General features: G+C 53.3%; 9 non-coding genes across 9 annotated transcripts; all 9 read left to right on the top strand.

Moving 5' to 3' along the window:
• The first annotated feature begins 621 nt into the window (after positions 1 to 621).
• TRNAL-UAA (transfer RNA leucine (anticodon UAA)) lies at positions 622 to 704 on the top strand. The gene has a single exon. It is a non-coding gene; the product is annotated as a tRNA-Leu (tRNA).
• A 2143-nt stretch (positions 705 to 2847) lies between these two features.
• TRNAL-UAA (transfer RNA leucine (anticodon UAA)) lies at positions 2848 to 2930 on the top strand. Its single transcript has one exon. It is a non-coding gene; the product is annotated as a tRNA-Leu (tRNA).
• Positions 2931 to 5067: 2137 nt separating this feature from the next.
• On the top strand, positions 5068 to 5150 carry TRNAL-UAA (transfer RNA leucine (anticodon UAA)). Its single transcript has one exon. It is a non-coding gene; the product is annotated as a tRNA-Leu (tRNA).
• A 2149-nt stretch (positions 5151 to 7299) lies between these two features.
• TRNAL-UAA (transfer RNA leucine (anticodon UAA)) lies at positions 7300 to 7382 on the top strand. Its single transcript has one exon. It is a non-coding gene; the product is annotated as a tRNA-Leu (tRNA).
• Positions 7383 to 9525: 2143 nt separating this feature from the next.
• On the top strand, positions 9526 to 9608 carry TRNAL-UAA (transfer RNA leucine (anticodon UAA)). The gene has a single exon. It is a non-coding gene; the product is annotated as a tRNA-Leu (tRNA).
• A 2137-nt stretch (positions 9609 to 11745) lies between these two features.
• On the top strand, positions 11746 to 11828 carry TRNAL-UAA (transfer RNA leucine (anticodon UAA)). The gene has a single exon. It is a non-coding gene; the product is annotated as a tRNA-Leu (tRNA).
• A 2143-nt stretch (positions 11829 to 13971) lies between these two features.
• TRNAL-UAA (transfer RNA leucine (anticodon UAA)) lies at positions 13972 to 14054 on the top strand. Its single transcript has one exon. It is a non-coding gene; the product is annotated as a tRNA-Leu (tRNA).
• A 2137-nt stretch (positions 14055 to 16191) lies between these two features.
• On the top strand, positions 16192 to 16274 carry TRNAL-UAA (transfer RNA leucine (anticodon UAA)). Its single transcript has one exon. It is a non-coding gene; the product is annotated as a tRNA-Leu (tRNA).
• Positions 16275 to 18423: 2149 nt separating this feature from the next.
• TRNAL-UAA (transfer RNA leucine (anticodon UAA)) lies at positions 18424 to 18506 on the top strand. Its single transcript has one exon. It is a non-coding gene; the product is annotated as a tRNA-Leu (tRNA).
• Positions 18507 to 22532: the final 4026 nt, after the last annotated feature.

Consider the following 22532-nt stretch of genomic DNA (forward strand, 5'->3'; position numbering starts at 1 on the left):
ACCGATTCAAGAGTGCAAGGGAGAAGAGTGCTCCAAAGTAGATGTATACATCGCAGCCGGGTTTTCCAGCAATTTACCTTTCTGATGAGCTGGTACTGCACTTTACGCCCACATAGAGCACCTGACTGGGTGGGGGACTGCGTGCGCATGAAGGTGGCTGAGGGCAATGGGAGCAAAGCAACCTGGGACACAGGGGACCCAGCCCCTTTCCTCTGCTTTCGTCTATAGGTCAGGGTGCCTTTTTAAGGACGTTCGATTAAAAAAAGCTGAGCTGCGTGGACAAATTACGCACGTCTACGAGGGATCTTCCCTGACCGGGAATCGAACCCGGGCCGCGGCGGTGAAAGCGCCGAATCCTAGCCACTAGACCACCAGGGAGGAGATGCTCTTGTGAGCCTGCCTTGCTCACTTCCTTATTGTGACTAAGCTAACTCCACTGTATAGATTGCCCATAAAGTACGAGTGGGGAAAAGTTAGGTGTCACACAGTGTGTTTGTCATAAGCAATTACCTTTATCCTCCTGCAAAAGCCTTTTTACTCTGCAATCACCTCTTGCTGGACAGCCTGCGCTGGAGCAGCCAGCATGAAAAGGGAGCTGAGTAAGGCAGGGCCTAGGGTCTCACCAGGGTGGCCGAGTGGTTAAGGCGTTGGACTTAAGATCCAATGGACAGTTGTCCGCATGGGTTCGAGCCCCATCCCTGGTATGGGTTTTCAGCGGGTGTGTAGGAACTTGCAGATGCTTTTTTAAAGCATTTTCCTCTGCCCTCCTCACCCTCCCAGTGCCCTTCCTTAACAGTCCCAATTCACGTCTCAGCTGTGGGGTCTGCTGCTACTCTGCACTTAGCATGGATGCTTCCCAAAGCAATGCAGTGCCACCTACGCAGAGCCCCTGCTTAGAGAAATACACCTCCTATGTCTTTTCCCACTGAAGGGAGCAGGAGGAAGTACTTGCTTCCTGGGGAACATGGGCCTGCCAGTGGAATTTGTTAACCCGCCTCTTGCGGATTTCTCCCCTTTCTTTGATTTACACCTGCAGGCTCTCCCTTGCCATCGGAGCAGGATCTGCTGATGCAGGCCCGGCTGGATCAAATGTGCAAAGGCTTGTCCCCAGGCCTCGGGAAAAAATTGAGCAGAGATTCCCGCCTCCGCCTCCGCCTCCTCTTGCCTTCCGAACGGGCTTCCAAACGGGCAATGCCCTGACGGGTCCCCCACGCCCCATCCTGCCCATGCCCACACCCCTGTATATGAGGGTGACCCATGTCCCTCACCCTCCATGCTCGAACGGAAGACACGTGTGTCCTGAGGGGAGCGCCAGACAGGCATTTCTCCGGCCAGGCAGACCCCTGCAGCACCCGTTAAGCTCCAAAGCCTGTACATTCCCAAGATGCCACTGGTCACTATGCAAATCAGACAGCCCTGGCCACACCCTCTCCGCCGCTGGGCTCTGCTGCTTTCGGTACGTGCAGCTCAGCTTTCTATTACCCTGAACCAGACTTCCGTTTCAGCAAAAAGGTGGGTTGCAGTGCGTCCGGGATGCCATTTGGAGATAAAGCCTGCGGCCCTGTCAAAGATGACTTCCTGCCGCACACCATGTGGTCAGAAGCCTACGAAAAGAAGCGCACCTCGGAATACAGAATCTCACTTCCTCAAGAGCCTTGCACAAGAGATTTTCCTCCCGCCGAGGAAAGCAACTCAAAGGGAACCTTGCGAAAATCAAATTAGGAGCCAGATTGCGGGATGCTAGGCAAACTGTTTGTCAGAAAAGCAAATTCATTTTGAGAAGCCCTGACCTGCGGGAAGGAAAAGCATTCAAGGGCAGAAGAAGGACTGTTCCCTGACCGGGAATCGAACCCAGGCCGCGGTGGTGAGAGCGCCGAATCCTAACCACTAGACCACCAGGGAACCCACAGCCATACTGCAAAAGTTCCTACACTGCTCTCCTAGTGACAAAGCTCATGGGGGCTGAAAGCATATTTTATTCTACAGCGAATATGAATCAGAACTTGAAAAAACACTCATGATTCCACCAGACTGTTTGTCACTTCCAAGCACAGGCCATCCCCTCCCCCGTGCTACTGAACCGACGAATTCCTGTACAATCGGGATCCCCGGGAAATCACAAGAGGGACACCTAGTGGCCGCTGATAGCTCAAAGACAGCTGGTACACCTTCTCACACCTACCTCGTTATTCAGCTTGCTGGAAGAATACATTGCGAATGACCGATTCAAGAGTGCAAGGGAGAAGAGTGCTCCAAAGTAGATGTATACATCGCAGCCGGGTTTTCCAGCAATTTACCTTTCTGATGAGCTGGTACTGCACTTTACGCCCACATAGAGCACCTGACTGGGTGGGGGACTGCGTGCGCATGAAGGTGGCTGAGGGCAATGGGAGCAAAGCAACCTGGGACACAGGGGACCCAGCCCCTTTCCTCTGCTTTCGTCTATAGGTCGGGGTGCCTTTTTAAGGACCTTCGATTAAAAAAAGCTGAGCTGCGTGGACAAATTACGCACGTCTACGTCTTAGAGAGATCTTCCCTGACCGGGAATCGAACCCGGGCCGCGGCGGTGAAAGCGCCAAATCCTAGCCACTAGACCACCAGGGAGGAGATGCTCTTGTGAGCCTGCCTTGCTCACTTCCTTATTGTGACTAAGCTAACTCCACTGTATAGATTGCCCATAAAGTACGAGTGGGGAAAAGTTAGGTGTCACACAGTGTGTTTGTCATAAGCAATTACCTTTATCCTCCTGCAAAAGCCTTTTTACTCTGCAATCACCTCTTGCTGGACAGCCTGCGCTGGAGCAGCCAGCATGAAAAGGGAGCTGAGTAAGGCAGGGCCTAGGGTCTCACCAGGGTGGCCGAGTGGTTAAGGCGTTGGACTTAAGATCCAATGGACAGTTGTCCGCATGGGTTCGAGCCCCATCCCTGGTATGGGTTTTCAGCGGGTGTGTAGGAACTTGCAGATGCTTTTGTAAAGCATTTTCCTCTGCCCTCCTCACCCTCCCAGTGCCCTTCCTTAACAGTCCCAATTCACGTCTCAGCTGTGGGGTCTGCTGCTACTCTGCACTTAGCATGGATGCTTCCCAAAGCAATGCAGTGCCACCTACGCAGAGCCCCTGCTTAGAGAAATACACCTCCTATGTCTTTTCCCACTGAAGGGAGCAGGAGGAAGTACTTGCTTCCTGGGGAACATGGGCCTGCCACTGGAATTTGTTAACCCGCCTCTTGCGGATTTCTCCCCTTTCTTTGATTTACACCTGCAGGCTCTCCCTTGCCATCGGAGCAGGATCTGCTGATGCAGGCCCGGCAGGATCAAATGTGCAAAGGCTTGTCCCCAGGCCTCGGGAAAAAATTGAGCAGAGATTCCCACCTCCGCCTCCTCTTGCCTTCCGAACGGGCTTCCAAACGGGCAATGCCCTGACGGGTCCCCCACGCCCCATCCTGCCCATGCCCACACCCCTGTATATGAGGGTGACCCATGTCCCTCACCCTCCATGCTCGAACGGAAGACACGTGTGTCCTGAGGGGAGCGCCAGACAGGCATTTCTCCGGCCAGGCAGACCCCTGCAGCACCCGTTAGGCTCCAAAGCCTGTACATTCCCAAGATGCCACTGGTCACTATGCAAATCAGACAGCCCTGGCCACACCCTCTCCGCCGCTGGGCTCTGCTGCTTTCGGTACGTGCAGCTCAGCTTTTTCTTACCCTGAACCAGACTTCCGTTTCAGCAAAAAGGTGGGTTGCAGTGGGTCCGGGATGCCATTTGGAGACAAAGCCTGCGGCCCTGTCAAAGATGACTTCCTGCCGCACACCATGTGGTCAGAAGCCTACGAAAAGAAGCGCACCTCGGAATACAGAATCTCACTTCCTCAAGAGCCTTGCACAAGAGATTTTCCTCCCGCCGAGGAAAGCAACTCAAAGGGAACCTTGCGAAAATCAAATTAGGAGCCAGATTGCGGGATGCTAGGCAAACTGTTTGTCAGAAAAGCAAATTCATTTTGAGAAGCCCTGACCTGCGGGAAGGAAAAGCATTCAAGGGCAGAAGAAGGACTGTTTCCTGACCGGGAATCGAACCCGGGCCGCGGCGGTGAGAGCGCAGAATCCTAACCACTAGACCACCAGGGAACCCAGAGCCATACAGCAAAAGTTCCTACACTGCTCTCCTAGTGACAAAGCTCATGGGGGCTGAAAGCATATTTTATTCTACAGCGAATATGAATCAGAACTTGAAAAAACACTCATGATTCCACCAGACTGTTTGTCACTTCCAAGCACAGGCCATCCCCTCCCCCGTGCTACTGAACCGACGAATTCCTGTACAATCGGGATCCCCGGGAAATCACAAGAGGGACACCTAGTGGCCGCTGATAGCTCAAAGACAGCTGGTACACCTTCTCACACCTACCTCGTTATTCAGCTTGCTGGAAGAATACATTGCGAATGACCGATTCAAGAGTGCAAGGGAGAAGAGTGCTCCAAAGTAGATGTATACATCGCAGCCGGGTTTTCCAGCAATTTACCTTTCTGATGAGCTGGTACTGCACTTTACGCCCACATAGAGCACCTGACTGGGTGGGGGACTGCGTGCGCATGAAGGTGGCTGAGGGCAATGGGAGCAAAGCAACCTGGGACACAGGGGACCCAGCCCCTTTCCTCTGCTTTCGTCTATAGGTCGGGGTGCCTTTTTAAGGACCTTCGATTAAAAAAAGCTGAGCTGCGTGGACAAATTACGCACGTCTACGTCTTAGAGGGATCTTCCCTGACCGGGAATCGAACCCGGGCCGCGGCGGTGAAAGCGCCGAATCCTAGCCACTAGACCACCAGGGAGGAGATGCTCTTGTGAGCCTGCCTTGCTCACTTCCTTATTGTGACTAAGCTAACTCCACTGTATAGATTGCCCATAAAGTACGAGTGGGGAAAAGTTAGGTGTCACACAGTGTGTTTGTCATAAGCAATTACCTTTATCCTCCTGCAAAAGCCTTTTTACTCTGCAATCACCTCTTGCTGGACAGCCTGCGCTGGAGCAGCCAGCATGAAAAGGGAGCTGAGTAAGGCAGGGCCTAGGGTCTCACCAGGGTGGCCGAGTGGTTAAGGCGTTGGACTTAAAATCCAATGGACAGTTGTCCGCATGGGTTCGAGCCCCATCCCTGGTATGGGTTTTCAGCGGGTGTGTAGGAACTTGCAGATGCTTTTTTAAAGCATTTTCCTCTGCCCTCCTCACCCTCCCAGTGCCCTTCCTTAACAGTCCCAATTCACGTCTCAGCTGTGGGGTCTGCTGCTACTCTGCACTTAGCATGGATGCTTCCCAAAGCAATGCAGTGCCACCTACGCAGAGCCCCTGCTTAGAGAAATACACCTCCTATGTCTTTTCCCACTGAAGGGAGCAGGAGGAAGTACTTGCTTCCTGGGGAACATGGGCCTGCCACTGGAATTTGTTAACCCGCCTCTTGAGGATTTCTCCCCTTTCTTTGATTTACACCTGCAGGCTCTCCCTTGCCATCGGAGCAGGATCTGCTGATGCAGGCCCGGCAGGATCAAATGTGCAAAGGCTTGTCCCCAGGCCTCGGGAAAAAATTGAGCAGAGATTCCCGCCTCCGCCTCCGCCTCCGCCTCCTCTTGCCTTCCGAACGGGCTTCCAAACGGGCAATGCCCTGACGGGTCCCCCACGCCCCATCCTGCCCATGCCCACACCCCTGTATATGAGGGTGACCCATGTCCCTCACCCTCCATGCTCGAACGGAAGACACGTGTGTCCTGAGGGGAGCGCCAGACAGGCATTTCTCCGGCCAGGCAGACCCCTGCAGCACCCGTTAGGCTCCAAAGCCTGTACATTCCCAAGATGCCACTGGTCACTATGCAAATCAGACAGCCCTGGCCACACCCTCTCCGCCGCTGGGCTCTGCTGCTTTCGGTACGTGCAGCTCAGCTTTTTCTTACCCTGAACCAGACTTCCGTTTCAGCAAAAAGGTGGGTTGCAGTGGGTCCGGGATGCCATTTGGAGACAAAGCCTGCGGCCCTGTCAAAGATGACTTCCTGCCGCACACCATGTGGTCAGAAGCCTACGAAAAGAAGCGCACCTCGGAATACAGAATCTCACTTCCTCAAGAGCCTTGCACAAGAGATTTTCCTCCCGCCGAGGAAAGCAACTCAAAGGGAACCTTGCGAAAATCAAATTAGGAGCCAGATTGCGGGATGCTAGGCAAACTGTTTGTCAGAAAAGCAAATTCATTTTGAGAAGCCCTGACCTGCGGGAAGGAAAAGCATTCAAGGGCAGAAGAAGGACTGTTCCCTGACCGGGAATCGAACCCGGGCCGCGGCGGTGAGAGCGCAGAATCCTAACCACTAGACCACCAGGGAACCCAGAGCCATACAGCAAAAGTTCCTACACTGCTCTCCTAGTGACAAAGCTCATGGGGGCTGAAAGCATATTTTATTCTACAGCGAATATGAATCAGAACTTGAAAAAACACTCATGATTCCACCAGACTGTTTGTCACTTCCAAGCACAGGCCATCCCCTCCCCCGTGCTACTGAACCGACGAATTCCTGTACAATCGGGATCCCCGGGAAATCACAAGAGGGACACCTAGTGGCCGCTGATAGCTCAAAGACAGCTGGTACACCTTCTCACACCTACCTCGTTATTCAGCTTGCTGGAAGAATACATTGCGAATGACCGATTCAAGAGTGCAAGGGAGAAGAGTGCTCCAAAGTAGATGTATACATCGCAGCCGGGTTTTCCAGCAATTTACCTTTCTGATGAGCTGGTACTGCACTTTACGCCCACATAGAGCACCTGACTGGGTGGGGGACTGCGTGCGCATGAAGGTGGCTGAGGGCAATGGGAGCAAAGCAACCTGGGACACAGGGGACCCAGCCCCTTTCCTCTGCTTTCGTCTATAGGTCGGGGTGCCTTTTTAAGGACCTTCGATTAAAAAAAGCTGAGCTGCGTGGACAAATTACGCACGTCTACGTCTTAGAGGGATCTTCCCTGACCGGGAATCGAACCCGGGCCGCGGCGGTGAAAGCGCCGAATCCTAGCCACTAGACCACCAGGGAGGAGATGCTCTTGTGAGCCTGCCTTGCTCACTTCCTTATTGTGACTAAGCTAACTCCACTGTATAGATTGCCCATAAAGTACGAGTGGGGAAAAGTTAGGTGTCACACAGTGTGTTTGTCATAAGCAATTACCTTTATCCTCCTGCAAAAGCCTTTTTACTCTGCAATCACCTCTTGCTGGACAGCCTGCGCTGGAGCAGCCAGCATGAAAAGGGAGCTGAGTAAGGCAGGGCCTAGGGTCTCACCAGGGTGGCCGAGTGGTTAAGGCGTTGGACTTAAGATCCAATGGACAGTTGTCCGCATGGGTTCGAGCCCCATCCCTGGTATGGGTTTTCAGCGGGTGTGTAGGAACTTGCAGATGCTTTTTTAAAGCATTTTCCTCTGCCCTCCTCACCCTCCCAGTGCCCTTCCTTAACAGTCCCAATTCACGTCTCAGCTGTGGGGTCTGCTGCTACTCTGCACTTAGCATGGATGCTTCCCAAAGCAATGCAGTGCCACCTACGCAGAGCCCCTGCTTAGAGAAATACACCTCCTATGTCTTTTCCCACTGAAGGGAGCAGGAGGAAGTACTTGCTTCCTGGGGAACATGGGCCTGCCAGTGGAATTTGTTAACCCGCCTCTTGCGGATTTCTCCCCTTTCTTTGATTTACACCTGCAGGCTCTCCCTTGCCATCGGAGCAGGATCTGCTGATGCAGGCCCGGCTGGATCAAATGTGCAAAGGCTTGTCCCCAGGCCTCGGGAAAAAATTGAGCAGAGATTCCCGCCTCCGCCTCCGCCTCCTCTTGCCTTCCGAACGGGCTTCCAAACGGGCAATGCCCTGACGGGTCCCCCACGCCCCATCCTGCCCATGCCCACACCCCTGTATATGAGGGTGACCCATGTCCCTCACCCTCCATGCTTGAACGGAAGACACGTGTGTCCTGAGGGGAGCGCCAGACAGGCATTTCTCCGGCCAGGCAGACCCCTGCAGCACCCGTTAAGCTCCAAAGCCTGTACATTCCCAAGATGCCACTGGTCACTATGCAAATCAGACAGCCCTGGCCACACCCTCTCCGCCGCTGGGCTCTGCTGCTTTCGGTACGTGCAGCTCAGCTTTCTATTACCCTGAACCAGACTTCCGTTTCAGCAAAAAGGTGGGTTGCAGTGCGTCCGGGATGCCATTTGGAGATAAAGCCTGCGGCCCTGTCAAAGATGACTTCCTGCCGCACACCATGTGGTCAGAAGCCTACGAAAAGAAGCGCACCTCGGAATACAGAATCTCACTTCCTCAAGAGCCTTGCACAAGAGATTTTCCTCCCGCCGAGGAAAGCAACTCAAAGGGAACCTTGCGAAAATCAAATTAGGAGCCAGATTGCGGGATGCTAGGCAAACTGTTTGTCAGAAAAGCAAATTCATTTTGAGAAGCCCTGACCTGCGGGAAGGAAAAGCATTCAAGGGCAGAAGAAGGACTGTTCCCTGACCGGGAATCGAACCCAGGCCGCGGTGGTGAGAGCGCCGAATCCTAACCACTAGACCACCAGGGAACCCACAGCCATACTGCAAAAGTTCCTACACTGCTCTCCTAGTGACAAAGCTCATGGGGGCTGAAAGCATATTTTATTCTACAGCGAATATGAATCAGAACTTGAAAAAACACTCATGATTCCACCAGACTGTTTGTCACTTCCAAGCACAGGCCATCCCCTCCCCCGTGCTACTGAACCGACGAATTCCTGTACAATCGGGATCCCCGGGAAATCACAAGAGGGACACCTAGTGGCCGCTGATAGCTCAAAGACAGCTGGTACACCTTCTCACACCTACCTCGTTATTCAGCTTGCTGGAAGAATACATTGCGAATGACCGATTCAAGAGTGCAAGGGAGAAGAGTGCTCCAAAGTAGATGTATACATCGCAGCCGGGTTTTCCAGCAATTTACCTTTCTGATGAGCTGGTACTGCACTTTACGCCCACATAGAGCACCTGACTGGGTGGGGGACTGCGTGCGCATGAAGGTGGCTGAGGGCAATGGGAGCAAAGCAACCTGGGACACAGGGGACCCAGCCCCTTTCCTCTGCTTTCGTCTATAGGTCGGGGTGCCTTTTTAAGGACCTTCGATTAAAAAAAGCTGAGCTGCGTGGACAAATTACGCACGTCTACGTCTTAGAGAGATCTTCCCTGACCGGGAATCGAACCCGGGCCGCGGCGGTGAAAGCGCCAAATCCTAGCCACTAGACCACCAGGGAGGAGATGCTCTTGTGAGCCTGCCTTGCTCACTTCCTTATTGTGACTAAGCTAACTCCACTGTATAGATTGCCCATAAAGTACGAGTGGGGAAAAGTTAGGTGTCACACAGTGTGTTTGTCATAAGCAATTACCTTTATCCTCCTGCAAAAGCCTTTTTACTCTGCAATCACCTCTTGCTGGACAGCCTGCGCTGGAGCAGCCAGCATGAAAAGGGAGCTGAGTAAGGCAGGGCCTAGGGTCTCACCAGGGTGGCCGAGTGGTTAAGGCGTTGGACTTAAGATCCAATGGACAGTTGTCCGCATGGGTTCGAGCCCCATCCCTGGTATGGGTTTTCAGCGGGTGTGTAGGAACTTGCAGATGCTTTTGTAAAGCATTTTCCTCTGCCCTCCTCACCCTCCCAGTGCCCTTCCTTAACAGTCCCAATTCACGTCTCAGCTGTGGGGTCTGCTGCTACTCTGCACTTAGCATGGATGCTTCCCAAAGCAATGCAGTGCCACCTACGCAGAGCCCCTGCTTAGAGAAATACACCTCCTATGTCTTTTCCCACTGAAGGGAGCAGGAGGAAGTACTTGCTTCCTGGGGAACATGGGCCTGCCACTGGAATTTGTTAACCCGCCTCTTGCGGATTTCTCCCCTTTCTTTGATTTACACCTGCAGGCTCTCCCTTGCCATCGGAGCAGGATCTGCTGATGCAGGCCCGGCAGGATCAAATGTGCAAAGGCTTGTCCCCAGGCCTCGGGAAAAAATTGAGCAGAGATTCCCACCTCCGCCTCCTCTTGCCTTCCGAACGGGCTTCCAAACGGGCAATGCCCTGACGGGTCCCCCACGCCCCATCCTGCCCATGCCCACACCCCTGTATATGAGGGTGACCCATGTCCCTCACCCTCCATGCTCGAACGGAAGACACGTGTGTCCTGAGGGGAGCGCCAGACAGGCATTTCTCCGGCCAGGCAGACCCCTGCAGCACCCGTTAGGCTCCAAAGCCTGTACATTCCCAAGATGCCACTGGTCACTATGCAAATCAGACAGCCCTGGCCACACCCTCTCCGCCGCTGGGCTCTGCTGCTTTCGGTACGTGCAGCTCAGCTTTTTCTTACCCTGAACCAGACTTCCGTTTCAGCAAAAAGGTGGGTTGCAGTGGGTCCGGGATGCCATTTGGAGACAAAGCCTGCGGCCCTGTCAAAGATGACTTCCTGCCGCACACCATGTGGTCAGAAGCCTACGAAAAGAAGCGCACCTCGGAATACAGAATCTCACTTCCTCAAGAGCCTTGCACAAGAGATTTTCCTCCCGCCGAGGAAAGCAACTCAAAGGGAACCTTGCGAAAATCAAATTAGGAGCCAGATTGCGGGATGCTAGGCAAACTGTTTGTCAGAAAAGCAAATTCATTTTGAGAAGCCCTGACCTGCGGGAAGGAAAAGCATTCAAGGGCAGAAGAAGGACTGTTCCCTGACCGGGAATCGAACCCGGGCCGCGGCGGTGAGAGCGCAGAATCCTAACCACTAGACCACCAGGGAACCCAGAGCCATACAGCAAAAGTTCCTACACTGCTCTCCTAGTGACAAAGCTCATGGGGGCTGAAAGCATATTTTATTCTACAGCGAATATGAATCAGAACTTGAAAAAACACTCATGATTCCACCAGACTGTTTGTCACTTCCAAGCACAGGCCATCCCCTCCCCCGTGCTACTGAACCGACGAATTCCTGTACAATCGGGATCCCCGGGAAATCACAAGAGGGACACCTAGTGGCCGCTGATAGCTCAAAGACAGCTGGTACACCTTCTCACACCTACCTCGTTATTCAGCTTGCTGGAAGAATACATTGCGAATGACCGATTCAAGAGTGCAAGGGAGAAGAGTGCTCCAAAGTAGATGTATACATCGCAGCCGGGTTTTCCAGCAATTTACCTTTCTGATGAGCTGGTACTGCACTTTACGCCCACATAGAGCACCTGACTGGGTGGGGGACTGCGTGCGCATGAAGGTGGCTGAGGGCAATGGGAGCAAAGCAACCTGGGACACAGGGGACCCAGCCCCTTTCCTCTGCTTTCGTCTATAGGTCGGGGTGCCTTTTTAAGGACCTTCGATTAAAAAAAGCTGAGCTGCGTGGACAAATTACGCACGTCTACGTCTTAGAGGGATCTTCCCTGACCGGGAATCGAACCCGGGCCGCGGCGGTGAAAGCGCCGAATCCTAGCCACTAGACCACCAGGGAGGAGATGCTCTTGTGAGCCTGCCTTGCTCACTTCCTTATTGTGACTAAGCTAACTCCACTGTATAGATTGCCCATAAAGTACGAGTGGGGAAAAGTTAGGTGTCACACAGTGTGTTTGTCATAAGCAATTACCTTTATCCTCCTGCAAAAGCCTTTTTACTCTGCAATCACCTCTTGCTGGACAGCCTGCGCTGGAGCAGCCAGCATGAAAAGGGAGCTGAGTAAGGCAGGGCCTAGGGTCTCACCAGGGTGGCCGAGTGGTTAAGGCGTTGGACTTAAGATCCAATGGACAGTTGTCCGCATGGGTTCGAGCCCCATCCCTGGTATGGGTTTTCAGCGGGTGTGTAGGAACTTGCAGATGCTTTTTTAAAGCATTTTCCTCTGCCCTCCTCACCCTCCCAGTGCCCTTCCTTAACAGTCCCAATTCACGTCTCAGCTGTGGGGTCTGCTGCTACTCTGCACTTAGCATGGATGCTTCCCAAAGCAATGCAGTGCCACCTACGCAGAGCCCCTGCTTAGAGAAATACACCTCCTATGTCTTTTCCCACTGAAGGGAGCAGGAGGAAGTACTTGCTTCCTGGGGAACATGGGCCTGCCAGTGGAATTTGTTAACCCGCCTCTTGCGGATTTCTCCCCTTTCTTTGATTTACACCTGCAGGCTCTCCCTTGCCATCGGAGCAGGATCTGCTGATGCAGGCCCGGCTGGATCAAATGTGCAAAGGCTTGTCCCCAGGCCTCGGGAAAAAATTGAGCAGAGATTCCCGCCTCCGCCTCCGCCTCCTCTTGCCTTCCGAACGGGCTTCCAAACGGGCAATGCCCTGACGGGTCCCCCACGCCCCATCCTGCCCATGCCCACACCCCTGTATATGAGGGTGACCCATGTCCCTCACCCTCCATGCTTGAACGGAAGACACGTGTGTCCTGAGGGGAGCGCCAGACAGGCATTTCTCCGGCCAGGCAGACCCCTGCAGCACCCGTTAAGCTCCAAAGCCTGTACATTCCCAAGATGCCACTGGTCACTATGCAAATCAGACAGCCCTGGCCACACCCTCTCCGCCGCTGGGCTCTGCTGCTTTCGGTACGTGCAGCTCAGCTTTCTATTACCCTGAACCAGACTTCCGTTTCAGCAAAAAGGTGGGTTGCAGTGCGTCCGGGATGCCATTTGGAGATAAAGCCTGCGGCCCTGTCAAAGATGACTTCCTGCCGCACACCATGTGGTCAGAAGCCTACGAAAAGAAGCGCACCTCGGAATACAGAATCTCACTTCCTCAAGAGCCTTGCACAAGAGATTTTCCTCCCGCCGAGGAAAGCAACTCAAAGGGAACCTTGCGAAAATCAAATTAGGAGCCAGATTGCGGGATGCTAGGCAAACTGTTTGTCAGAAAAGCAAATTCATTTTGAGAAGCCCTGACCTGCGGGAAGGAAAAGCATTCAAGGGCAGAAGAAGGACTGTTCCCTGACCGGGAATCGAACCCAGGCCGCGGTGGTGAGAGCGCCGAATCCTAACCACTAGACCACCAGGGAACCCACAGCCATACTGCAAAAGTTCCTACACTGCTCTCCTAGTGACAAAGCTCATGGGGGCTGAAAGCATATTTTATTCTACAGCGAATATGAATCAGAACTTGAAAAAACACTCATGATTCCACCAGACTGTTTGTCACTTCCAAGCACAGGCCATCCCCTCCCCCGTGCTACTGAACCGACGAATTCCTGTACAATCGGGATCCCCGGGAAATCACAAGAGGGACACCTAGTGGCCGCTGATAGCTCAAAGACAGCTGGTACACCTTCTCACACCTACCTCGTTATTCAGCTTGCTGGAAGAATACATTGCGAATGACCGATTCAAGAGTGCAAGGGAGAAGAGTGCTCCAAAGTAGATGTATACATCGCAGCCGGGTTTTCCAGCAATTTACCTTTCTGATGAGCTGGTACTGCACTTTACGCCCACATAGAGCACCTGACTGGGTGGGGGACTGCGTGCGCATGAAGGTGGCTGAGGGCAATGGGAGCAAAGCAACCTGGGACACAGGGGACCCAGCCCCTTTCCTCTGCTTTCGTCTATAGGTCGGGGTGCCTTTTTAAGGACCTTCGATTAAAAAAAGCTGAGCTGCGTGGACAAATTACGCACGTCTACGTCTTAGAGAGATCTTCCCTGACCGGGAATCGAACCCGGGCCGCGGCGGTGAAAGCGCCAAATCCTAGCCACTAGACCACCAGGGAGGAGATGCTCTTGTGAGCCTGCCTTGCTCACTTCCTTATTGTGACTAAGCTAACTCCACTGTATAGATTGCCCATAAAGTACGAGTGGGGAAAAGTTAGGTGTCACACAGTGTGTTTGTCATAAGCAATTACCTTTATCCTCCTGCAAAAGCCTTTTTACTCTGCAATCACCTCTTGCTGGACAGCCTGCGCTGGAGCAGCCAGCATGAAAAGGGAGCTGAGTAAGGCAGGGCCTAGGGTCTCACCAGGGTGGCCGAGTGGTTAAGGCGTTGGACTTAAGATCCAATGGACAGTTGTCCGCATGGGTTCGAGCCCCATCCCTGGTATGGGTTTTCAGCGGGTGTGTAGGAACTTGCAGATGCTTTTGTAAAGCATTTTCCTCTGCCCTCCTCACCCTCCCAGTGCCCTTCCTTAACAGTCCCAATTCACGTCTCAGCTGTGGGGTCTGCTGCTACTCTGCACTTAGCATGGATGCTTCCCAAAGCAATGCAGTGCCACCTACGCAGAGCCCCTGCTTAGAGAAATACACCTCCTATGTCTTTTCCCACTGAAGGGAGCAGGAGGAAGTACTTGCTTCCTGGGGAACATGGGCCTGCCACTGGAATTTGTTAACCCGCCTCTTGCGGATTTCTCCCCTTTCTTTGATTTACACCTGCAGGCTCTCCCTTGCCATCGGAGCAGGATCTGCTGATGCAGGCCCGGCAGGATCAAATGTGCAAAGGCTTGTCCCCAGGCCTCGGGAAAAAATTGAGCAGAGATTCCCACCTCCGCCTCCTCTTGCCTTCCGAACGGGCTTCCAAACGGGCAATGCCCTGACGGGTCCCCCACGCCCCATCCTGCCCATGCCCACACCCCTGTATATGAGGGTGACCCATGTCCCTCACCCTCCATGCTCGAACGGAAGACACGTGTGTCCTGAGGGGAGCGCCAGACAGGCATTTCTCCGGCCAGGCAGACCCCTGCAGCACCCGTTAGGCTCCAAAGCCTGTACATTCCCAAGATGCCACTGGTCACTATGCAAATCAGACAGCCCTGGCCACACCCTCTCCGCCGCTGGGCTCTGCTGCTTTCGGTACGTGCAGCTCAGCTTTTTCTTACCCTGAACCAGACTTCCATTTCAGCAAAAAGGTGGGTTGCAGTGGGTCCGGGATGCCATTTGGAGACAAAGCCTGCGGCCCTGTCAAAGATGACTTCCTGCCGCACACCATGTGGTCAGAAGCCTACGAAAAGAAGCGCACCTCGGAATACAGAATCTCACTTCCTCAAGAGCCTTGCACAAGAGATTTTCCTCCCGCCGAGGAAAGCAACTCAAAGGGAACCTTGCGAAAATCAAATTAGGAGCCAGATTGCGGGATGCTAGGCAAACTGTTTGTCAGAAAAGCAAATTCATTTTGAGAAGCCCTGACCTGCGGGAAGGAAAAGCATTCAAGGGCAGAAGAAGGACTGTTTCCTGACCGGGAATCGAACCCGGGCCGCGGCGGTGAGAGCGCAGAATCCTAACCACTAGACCACCAGGGAACCCAGAGCCATACAGCAAAAGTTCCTACACTGCTCTCCTAGTGACAAAGCTCATGGGGGCTGAAAGCATATTTTATTCTACAGCGAATATGAATCAGAACTTGAAAAAACACTCATGATTCCACCAGACTGTTTGTCACTTCCAAGCACAGGCCATCCCCTCCCCCGTGCTACTGAACCGACGAATTCCTGTACAATCGGGATCCCCGGGAAATCACAAGAGGGACACCTAGTGGCCGCTGATAGCTCAAAGACAGCTGGTACACCTTCTCACACCTACCTCGTTATTCAGCTTGCTGGAAGAATACATTGCGAATGACCGATTCAAGAGTGCAAGGGAGAAGAGTGCTCCAAAGTAGATGTATACATCGCAGCCGGGTTTTCCAGCAATTTACCTTTCTGATGAGCTGGTACTGCACTTTACGCCCACATAGAGCACCTGACTGGGTGGGGGACTGCGTGCGCATGAAGGTGGCTGAGGGCAATGGGAGCAAAGCAACCTGGGACACAGGGGACCCAGCCCCTTTCCTCTGCTTTCGTCTATAGGTCGGGGTGCCTTTTTAAGGACCTTCGATTAAAAAAAGCTGAGCTGCGTGGACAAATTACGCACGTCTACGTCTTAGAGGTATCTTCCCTGACCGGGAATCGAACCCGGGCCGCGGCGGTGAAAGCGCCGAATCCTAGCCACTAGACCACCAGGGAGGAGATGCTCTTGTGAGCCTGCCTTGCTCACTTCCTTATTGTGACTAAGCTAACTCCACTGTATAGATTGCCCATAAAGTACGAGTGGGGAAAAGTTAGGTGTCACACAGTGTGTTTGTCATAAGCAATTACCTTTATCCTCCTGCAAAAGCCTTTTTACTCTGCAATCACCTCTTGCTGGACAGCCTGCGCTGGAGCAGCCAGCATGAAAAGGGAGCTGAGTAAGGCAGGGCCTAGGGTCTCACCAGGGTGGCCGAGTGGTTAAGGCGTTGGACTTAAGATCCAATGGACAGTTGTCCGCATGGGTTCGAGCCCCATCCCTGGTATGGGTTTTCAGCGGGTGTGTAGGAACTTGCAGATGCTTTTTTAAAGCATTTTCCTCTGCCCTCCTCACCCTCCCAGTGCCCTTCCTTAACAGTCCCAATTCACGTCTCAGCTGTGGGGTCTGCTGCTACTCTGCACTTAGCATGGATGCTTCCCAAAACAATGCAGTGCCACCTACGCAGAGCCCCTGCTTAGAGAAATACACCTCCTATGTCTTTTCCCACTGAAGGGAGCAGGAGGAAGTACTTGCTTCCTGGGGAACATGGGCCTGCCACTGGAATTTGTTAACCCGCCTCTTGAGGATTTCTCCCCTTTCTTTGATTTACACCTGCAGGCTCTCCCTTGCCATCGGAGCAGGATCTGCTGATGCAGGCCCGGCAGGATCAAATGTGCAAAGGCTTGTCCCCAGGCCTCGGGAAAAAATTGAGCAGAGATTCCCGCCTCCGCCTCCGCCTCCGCCTCCTCTTGCCTTCCGAACGGGCTTCCAAACGGGCAATGCCCTGACGGGTCCCCCACGCCCCATCCTGCCCATGCCCACACCCCTGTATATGAGGGTGACCCATGTCCCTCACCCTCCATGCTCGAACGGAAGACACGTGTGTCCTGAGGGGAGCGCCAGACAGGCATTTCTCCGGCCAGGCAGACCCCTGCAGCACCCGTTAGGCTCCAAAGCCTGTACATTCCCAAGATGCCACTGGTCACTATGCAAATCAGACAGCCCTGGCCACACCCTCTCCGCCGCTGGGCTCTGCTGCTTTCGGTACGTGCAGCTCAGCTTTTTCTTACCCTGAACCAGACTTCCGTTTCAGCAAAAAGGTGGGTTGCAGTGGGTCCGGGATGCCATTTGGAGACAAAGCCTGCGGCCCTGTCAAAGATGACTTCCTGCCGCACACCATGTGGTCAGAAGCCTACGAAAAGAAGCGCACCTCGGAATACAGAATCTCACTTCCTCAAGAGCCTTGCACAAGAGATTTTCCTCCCGCCGAGGAAAGCAACTCAAAGGGAACCTTGCGAAAATCAAATTAGGAGCCAGATTGCGGGATGCTAGGCAAACTGTTTGTCAGAAAAGCAAATTCATTTTGAGAAGCCCTGACCTGCGGGAAGGAAAAGCATTCAAGGGCAGAAGAAGGACTGTTCCCTGACCGGGAATCGAACCCGGGCCGCGGCGGTGAGAGCGCAGAATCCTAACCACTAGACCACCAGGGAACCCAGAGCCATACAGCAAAAGTTCCTACACTGCTCTCCTAGTGACAAAGCTCATGGGGGCTGAAAGCATATTTTATTCTACAGCGAATATGAATCAGAACTTGAAAAAACACTCATGATTCCACCAGACTGTTTGTCACTTCCAAGCACAGGCCATCCCCTCCCCCGTGCTACTGAACCGACGAATTCCTGTACAATCGGGATCCCCGGGAAATCACAAGAGGGACACCTAGTGGCCGCTGATAGCTCAAAGACAGCTGGTACACCTTCTCACACCTACCTCGTTATTCAGCTTGCTGGAAGAATACATTGCGAATGACCGATTCAAGAGTGCAAGGGAGAAGAGTGCTCCAAAGTAGATGTATACATCGCAGCCGGGTTTTCCAGCAATTTACCTTTCTGATGAGCTGGTACTGCACTTTACGCCCACATAGAGCACCTGACTGGGTGGGGGACTGCGTGCGCATGAAGGTGGCTGAGGGCAATGGGAGCAAAGCAACCTGGGACACAGGGGACCCAGCCCCTTTCCTCTGCTTTCGTCTATAGGTCGGGGTGCCTTTTTAAGGACCTTCGATTAAAAAAAGCTGAGCTGCGTGGACAAATTACGCACGTCTACGTCTTAGAGGGATCTTCCCTGACCGGGAATCGAACCCGGGCCGCGGCGGTGAAAGCGCCGAATCCTAGCCACTAGACCACCAGGGAGGAGATGCTCTTGTGAGCCTGCCTTGCTCACTTCCTTATTGTGACTAAGCTAACTCCACTGTATAGATTGCCCATAAAGTACGAGTGGGGAAAAGTTAGGTGTCACACAGTGTGTTTGTCATAAGCAATTACCTTTATCCTCCTGCAAAAGCCTTTTTACTCTGCAATCACCTCTTGCTGGACAGCCTGCGCTGGAGCAGCCAGCATGAAAAGGGAGCTGAGTAAGGCAGGGCCTAGGGTCTCACCAGGGTGGCCGAGTGGTTAAGGCGTTGGACTTAAGATCCAATGGACAGTTGTCCGCATGGGTTCGAGCCCCATCCCTGGTATGGGTTTTCAGCGGGTGTGTAGGAACTTGCAGATGCTTTTGTAAAGCATTTTCCTCTGCCCTCCTCACCCTCCCAGTGCCCTTCCTTAACAGTCCCAATTCACGTCTCAGCTGTGGGGTCTGCTGCTACTCTGCACTTAGCATGGATGCTTCCCAAAGCAATGCAGTGCCACCTACGCAGAGCCCCTGCTTAGAGAAATACACCTCCTATGTCTTTTCCCACTGAAGGGAGCAGGAGGAAGTACTTGCTTCCTGGGGAACATGGGCCTGCCACTGGAATTTGTTAACCCGCCTCTTGCGGATTTCTCCCCTTTCTTTGATTTACACCTGCAGGCTCTCCCTTGCCATCGGAGCAGGATCTGCTGATGCAGGCCCGGCAGGATCAAATGTGCAAAGGCTTGTCCCCAGGCCTCGGGAAAAAATTGAGCAGAGATTCCCACCTCCGCCTCCTCTTGCCTTCCGAACGGGCTTCCAAACGGGCAATGCCCTGACGGGTCCCCCACGCCCCATCCTGCCCATGCCCACACCCCTGTATATGAGGGTGACCCATGTCCCTCACCCTCCATGCTCGAACGGAAGACACGTGTGTCCTGAGGGGAGCGCCAGACAGGCATTTCTCCGGCCAGGCAGACCCCTGCAGCACCCGTTAGGCTCCAAAGCCTGTACATTCCCAAGATGCCACTGGTCACTATGCAAATCAGACAGCCCTGGCCACACCCTCTCCGCCGCTGGGCTCTGCTGCTTTCGGTACGTGCAGCTCAGCTTTTTCTTACCCTGAACCAGACTTCCGTTTCAGCAAAAAGGTGGGTTGCAGTGGGTCCGGGATGCCATTTGGAGACAAAGCCTGCGGCCCTGTCAAAGATGACTTCCTGCCGCACACCATGTGGTCAGAAGCCTACGAAAAGAAGCGCACCTCGGAATACAGAATCTCACTTCCTCAAGAGCCTTGCACAAGAGATTTTCCTCCCGCCGAGGAAAGCAACTCAAAGGGAACCTTGCGAAAATCAAATTAGGAGCCAGATTGCGGGATGCTAGGCAAACTGTTTGTCAGAAAAGCAAATTCATTTTGAGAAGCCCTGACCTGCGGGAAGGAAAAGCATTCAAGGGCAGAAGAAGGACTGTTCCCTGACCGGGAATCGAACCCGGGCCGCGGCGGTGAGAGCGCAGAATCCTAACCACTAGACCACCAGGGAACCCAGAGCCATACAGCAAAAGTTCCTACACTGCTCTCCTAGTGACAAAGCTCATGGGGGCTGAAAGCATATTTTATTCTACAGCGAATATGAATCAGAACTTGAAAAAACACTCATGATTCCACCAGACTGTTTGTCACTTCCAAGCACAGGCCATCCCCTCCCCCGTGCTACTGAACCGACGAATTCCTGTACAATCGGGATCCCCGGGAAATCACAAGAGGGACACCTAGTGGCCGCTGATAGCTCAAAGACAGCTGGTACACCTTCTCACACCTACCTCGTTATTCAGCTTGCTGGAAGAATACATTGCGAATGACCGATTCAAGAGTGCAAGGGAGAAGAGTGCTCCAAAGTAGATGTATACATCGCAGCCGGGTTTTCCAGCAATTTACCTTTCTGATGAGCTGGTACTGCACTTTACGCCCACATAGAGCACCTGACTGGGTGGGGGACTGCGTGCGCATGAAGGTGGCTGAGGGCAATGGGAGCAAAGCAACCTGGGACACAGGGGACCCAGCCCCTTTCCTCTGCTTTCGTCTATAGGTCGGGGTGCCTTTTTAAGGACCTTCGATTAAAAAAAGCTGAGCTGCGTGGACAAATTACGCACGTCTACGTCTTAGAGGGATCTTCCCTGACCGGGAATCGAACCCGGGCCGCGGCGGTGAAAGCGCCGAATCCTAGCCACTAGACCACCAGGGAGGAGATGCTCTTGTGAGCCTGCCTTGCTCACTTCCTTATTGTGACTAAGCTAACTCCACTGTATAGATTGCCCATAAAGTACGAGTGGGGAAAAGTTAGGTGTCACACAGTGTGTTTGTCATAAGCAATTACCTTTATCCTCCTGCAAAAGCCTTTTTACTCTGCAATCACCTCTTGCTGGACAGCCTGCGCTGGAGCAGCCAGCATGAAAAGGGAGCTGAGTAAGGCAGGGCCTAGGGTCTCACCAGGGTGGCCGAGTGGTTAAGGCGTTGGACTTAAGATCCAATGGACAGTTGTCCACATGGGTTCGAGCCCCATCCCTGGTATGGGTTTTCAGCGGGTGTGTAGGAACTTGCAGATGCTTTTTTAAAGCATTTTCCTCTGCCCTCCTCACCCTCCCAGTGCCCTTCCTTAACAGTCCCAATTCACGTCTCAGCTGTGGGGTCTGCTGCTACTCTGCACTTAGCATGGATGCTTCCCAAAGCAATGCAGTGCCACCTACGCAGAGCCCCTGCTTAGAGAAATACACCTCCTATGTCTTTTCCCACTGAAGGGAGCAGGAGGAAGTACTTGCTTCCTGGGGAACATGGGCCTGCCAGTGGAATTTGTTAACCCGCCTCTTGCGGATTTCTCCCCTTTCTTTGATTTACACCTGCAGGCTCTCCCTTGCCATCGGAGCAGGATCTGCTGATGCAGGCCCGGCTGGATCAAATGTGCAAAGGCTTGTCCCCAGGCCTCGGGAAAAAATTGAGCAGAGATTCCCGCCTCCGCCTCCGCCTCCTCTTGCCTTCCGAACGGGCTTCCAAACGGGCAATGCCCTGACGGGTCCCCCACGCCCCATCCTGCCCATGCCCACACCCCTGTATATGAGGGTGACCCATGTCCCTCACCCTCCATGCTTGAACGGAAGACACGTGTGTCCTGAGGGGAGCGCCAGACAGGCATTTCTCCGGCCAGGCAGACCCCTGCAGCACCCGTTAAGCTCCAAAGCCTGTACATTCCCAAGATGCCACTGGTCACTATGCAAATCAGACAGCCCTGGCCACACCCTCTCCGCCGCTGGGCTCTGCTGCTTTCGGTACGTGCAGCTCAGCTTTCTATTACCCTGAACCAGACTTCCGTTTCAGCAAAAAGGTGGGTTGCAGTGCGTCCGGGATGCCATTTGGAGATAAAGCCTGCGGCCCTGTCAAAGATGACTTCCTGCCGCACACCATGTGGTCAGAAGCCTACGAAAAGAAGCGCACCTCGGAATACAGAATCTCACTTCCTCAAGAGCCTTGCACAAGAGATTTTCCTCCCGCCGAGGAAAGCAACTCAAAGGGAACCTTGCGAAAATCAAATTAGGAGCCAGATTGCGGGATGCTAGGCAAACTGTTTGTCAGAAAAGCAAATTCATTTTGAGAAGCCCTGACCTGCGGGAAGGAAAAGCATTCAAGGGCAGAAGAAGGACTGTTCCCTGACCGGGAATCGAACCCAGGCCGCGGTGGTGAGAGCGCCGAATCCTAACCACTAGACCACCAGGGAACCCACAGCCATACTGCAAAAGTTCCTACACTGCTCTCCTAGTGACAAAGCTCATGGGGGCTGAAAGCATATTTTATTCTACAGCGAATATGAATCAGAACTTGAAAAAACACTCATGATTCCACCAGACTGTTTGTCACTTCCAAGCACAGGCCATCCCCTCCCCCGTGCTACTGAACCGACGAATTCCTGTACAATCGGGATCCCCGGGAAATCACAAGAGGGACACCTAGTGGCCGCTGATAGCTCAAAGACAGCTGGTACACCTTCTCACACCTACCTCGTTATTCAGCTTGCTGGAAGAATACATTGCGAATGACCGATTCAAGAGTGCAAGGGAGAAGAGTGCTCCAAAGTAGATGTATACATCGCAGCCGGGTTTTCCAGCAATTTACCTTTCTGATGAGCTGGTACTGCACTTTACGCCCACATAGAGCACCTGACTGGGTGGGGGACTGCGTGCGCATGAAGGTGGCTGAGGGCAATGGGAGCAAAGCAACCTGGGACACAGGGGACCCAGCCCCTTTCCTCTGCTTTCGTCTATAGGTCGGGGTGCCTTTTTAAGGACCTTCGATTAAAAAAAGCTGAGCTGCGTGGACAAATTACGC

Source organism: Triturus cristatus, chromosome 5_2 (genome assembly GCF_964204655.1).
Source record: "Triturus cristatus chromosome 5_2, aTriCri1.1, whole genome shotgun sequence".
Lineage (NCBI taxonomy): Eukaryota > Metazoa > Chordata > Amphibia > Caudata > Salamandridae > Triturus > Triturus cristatus.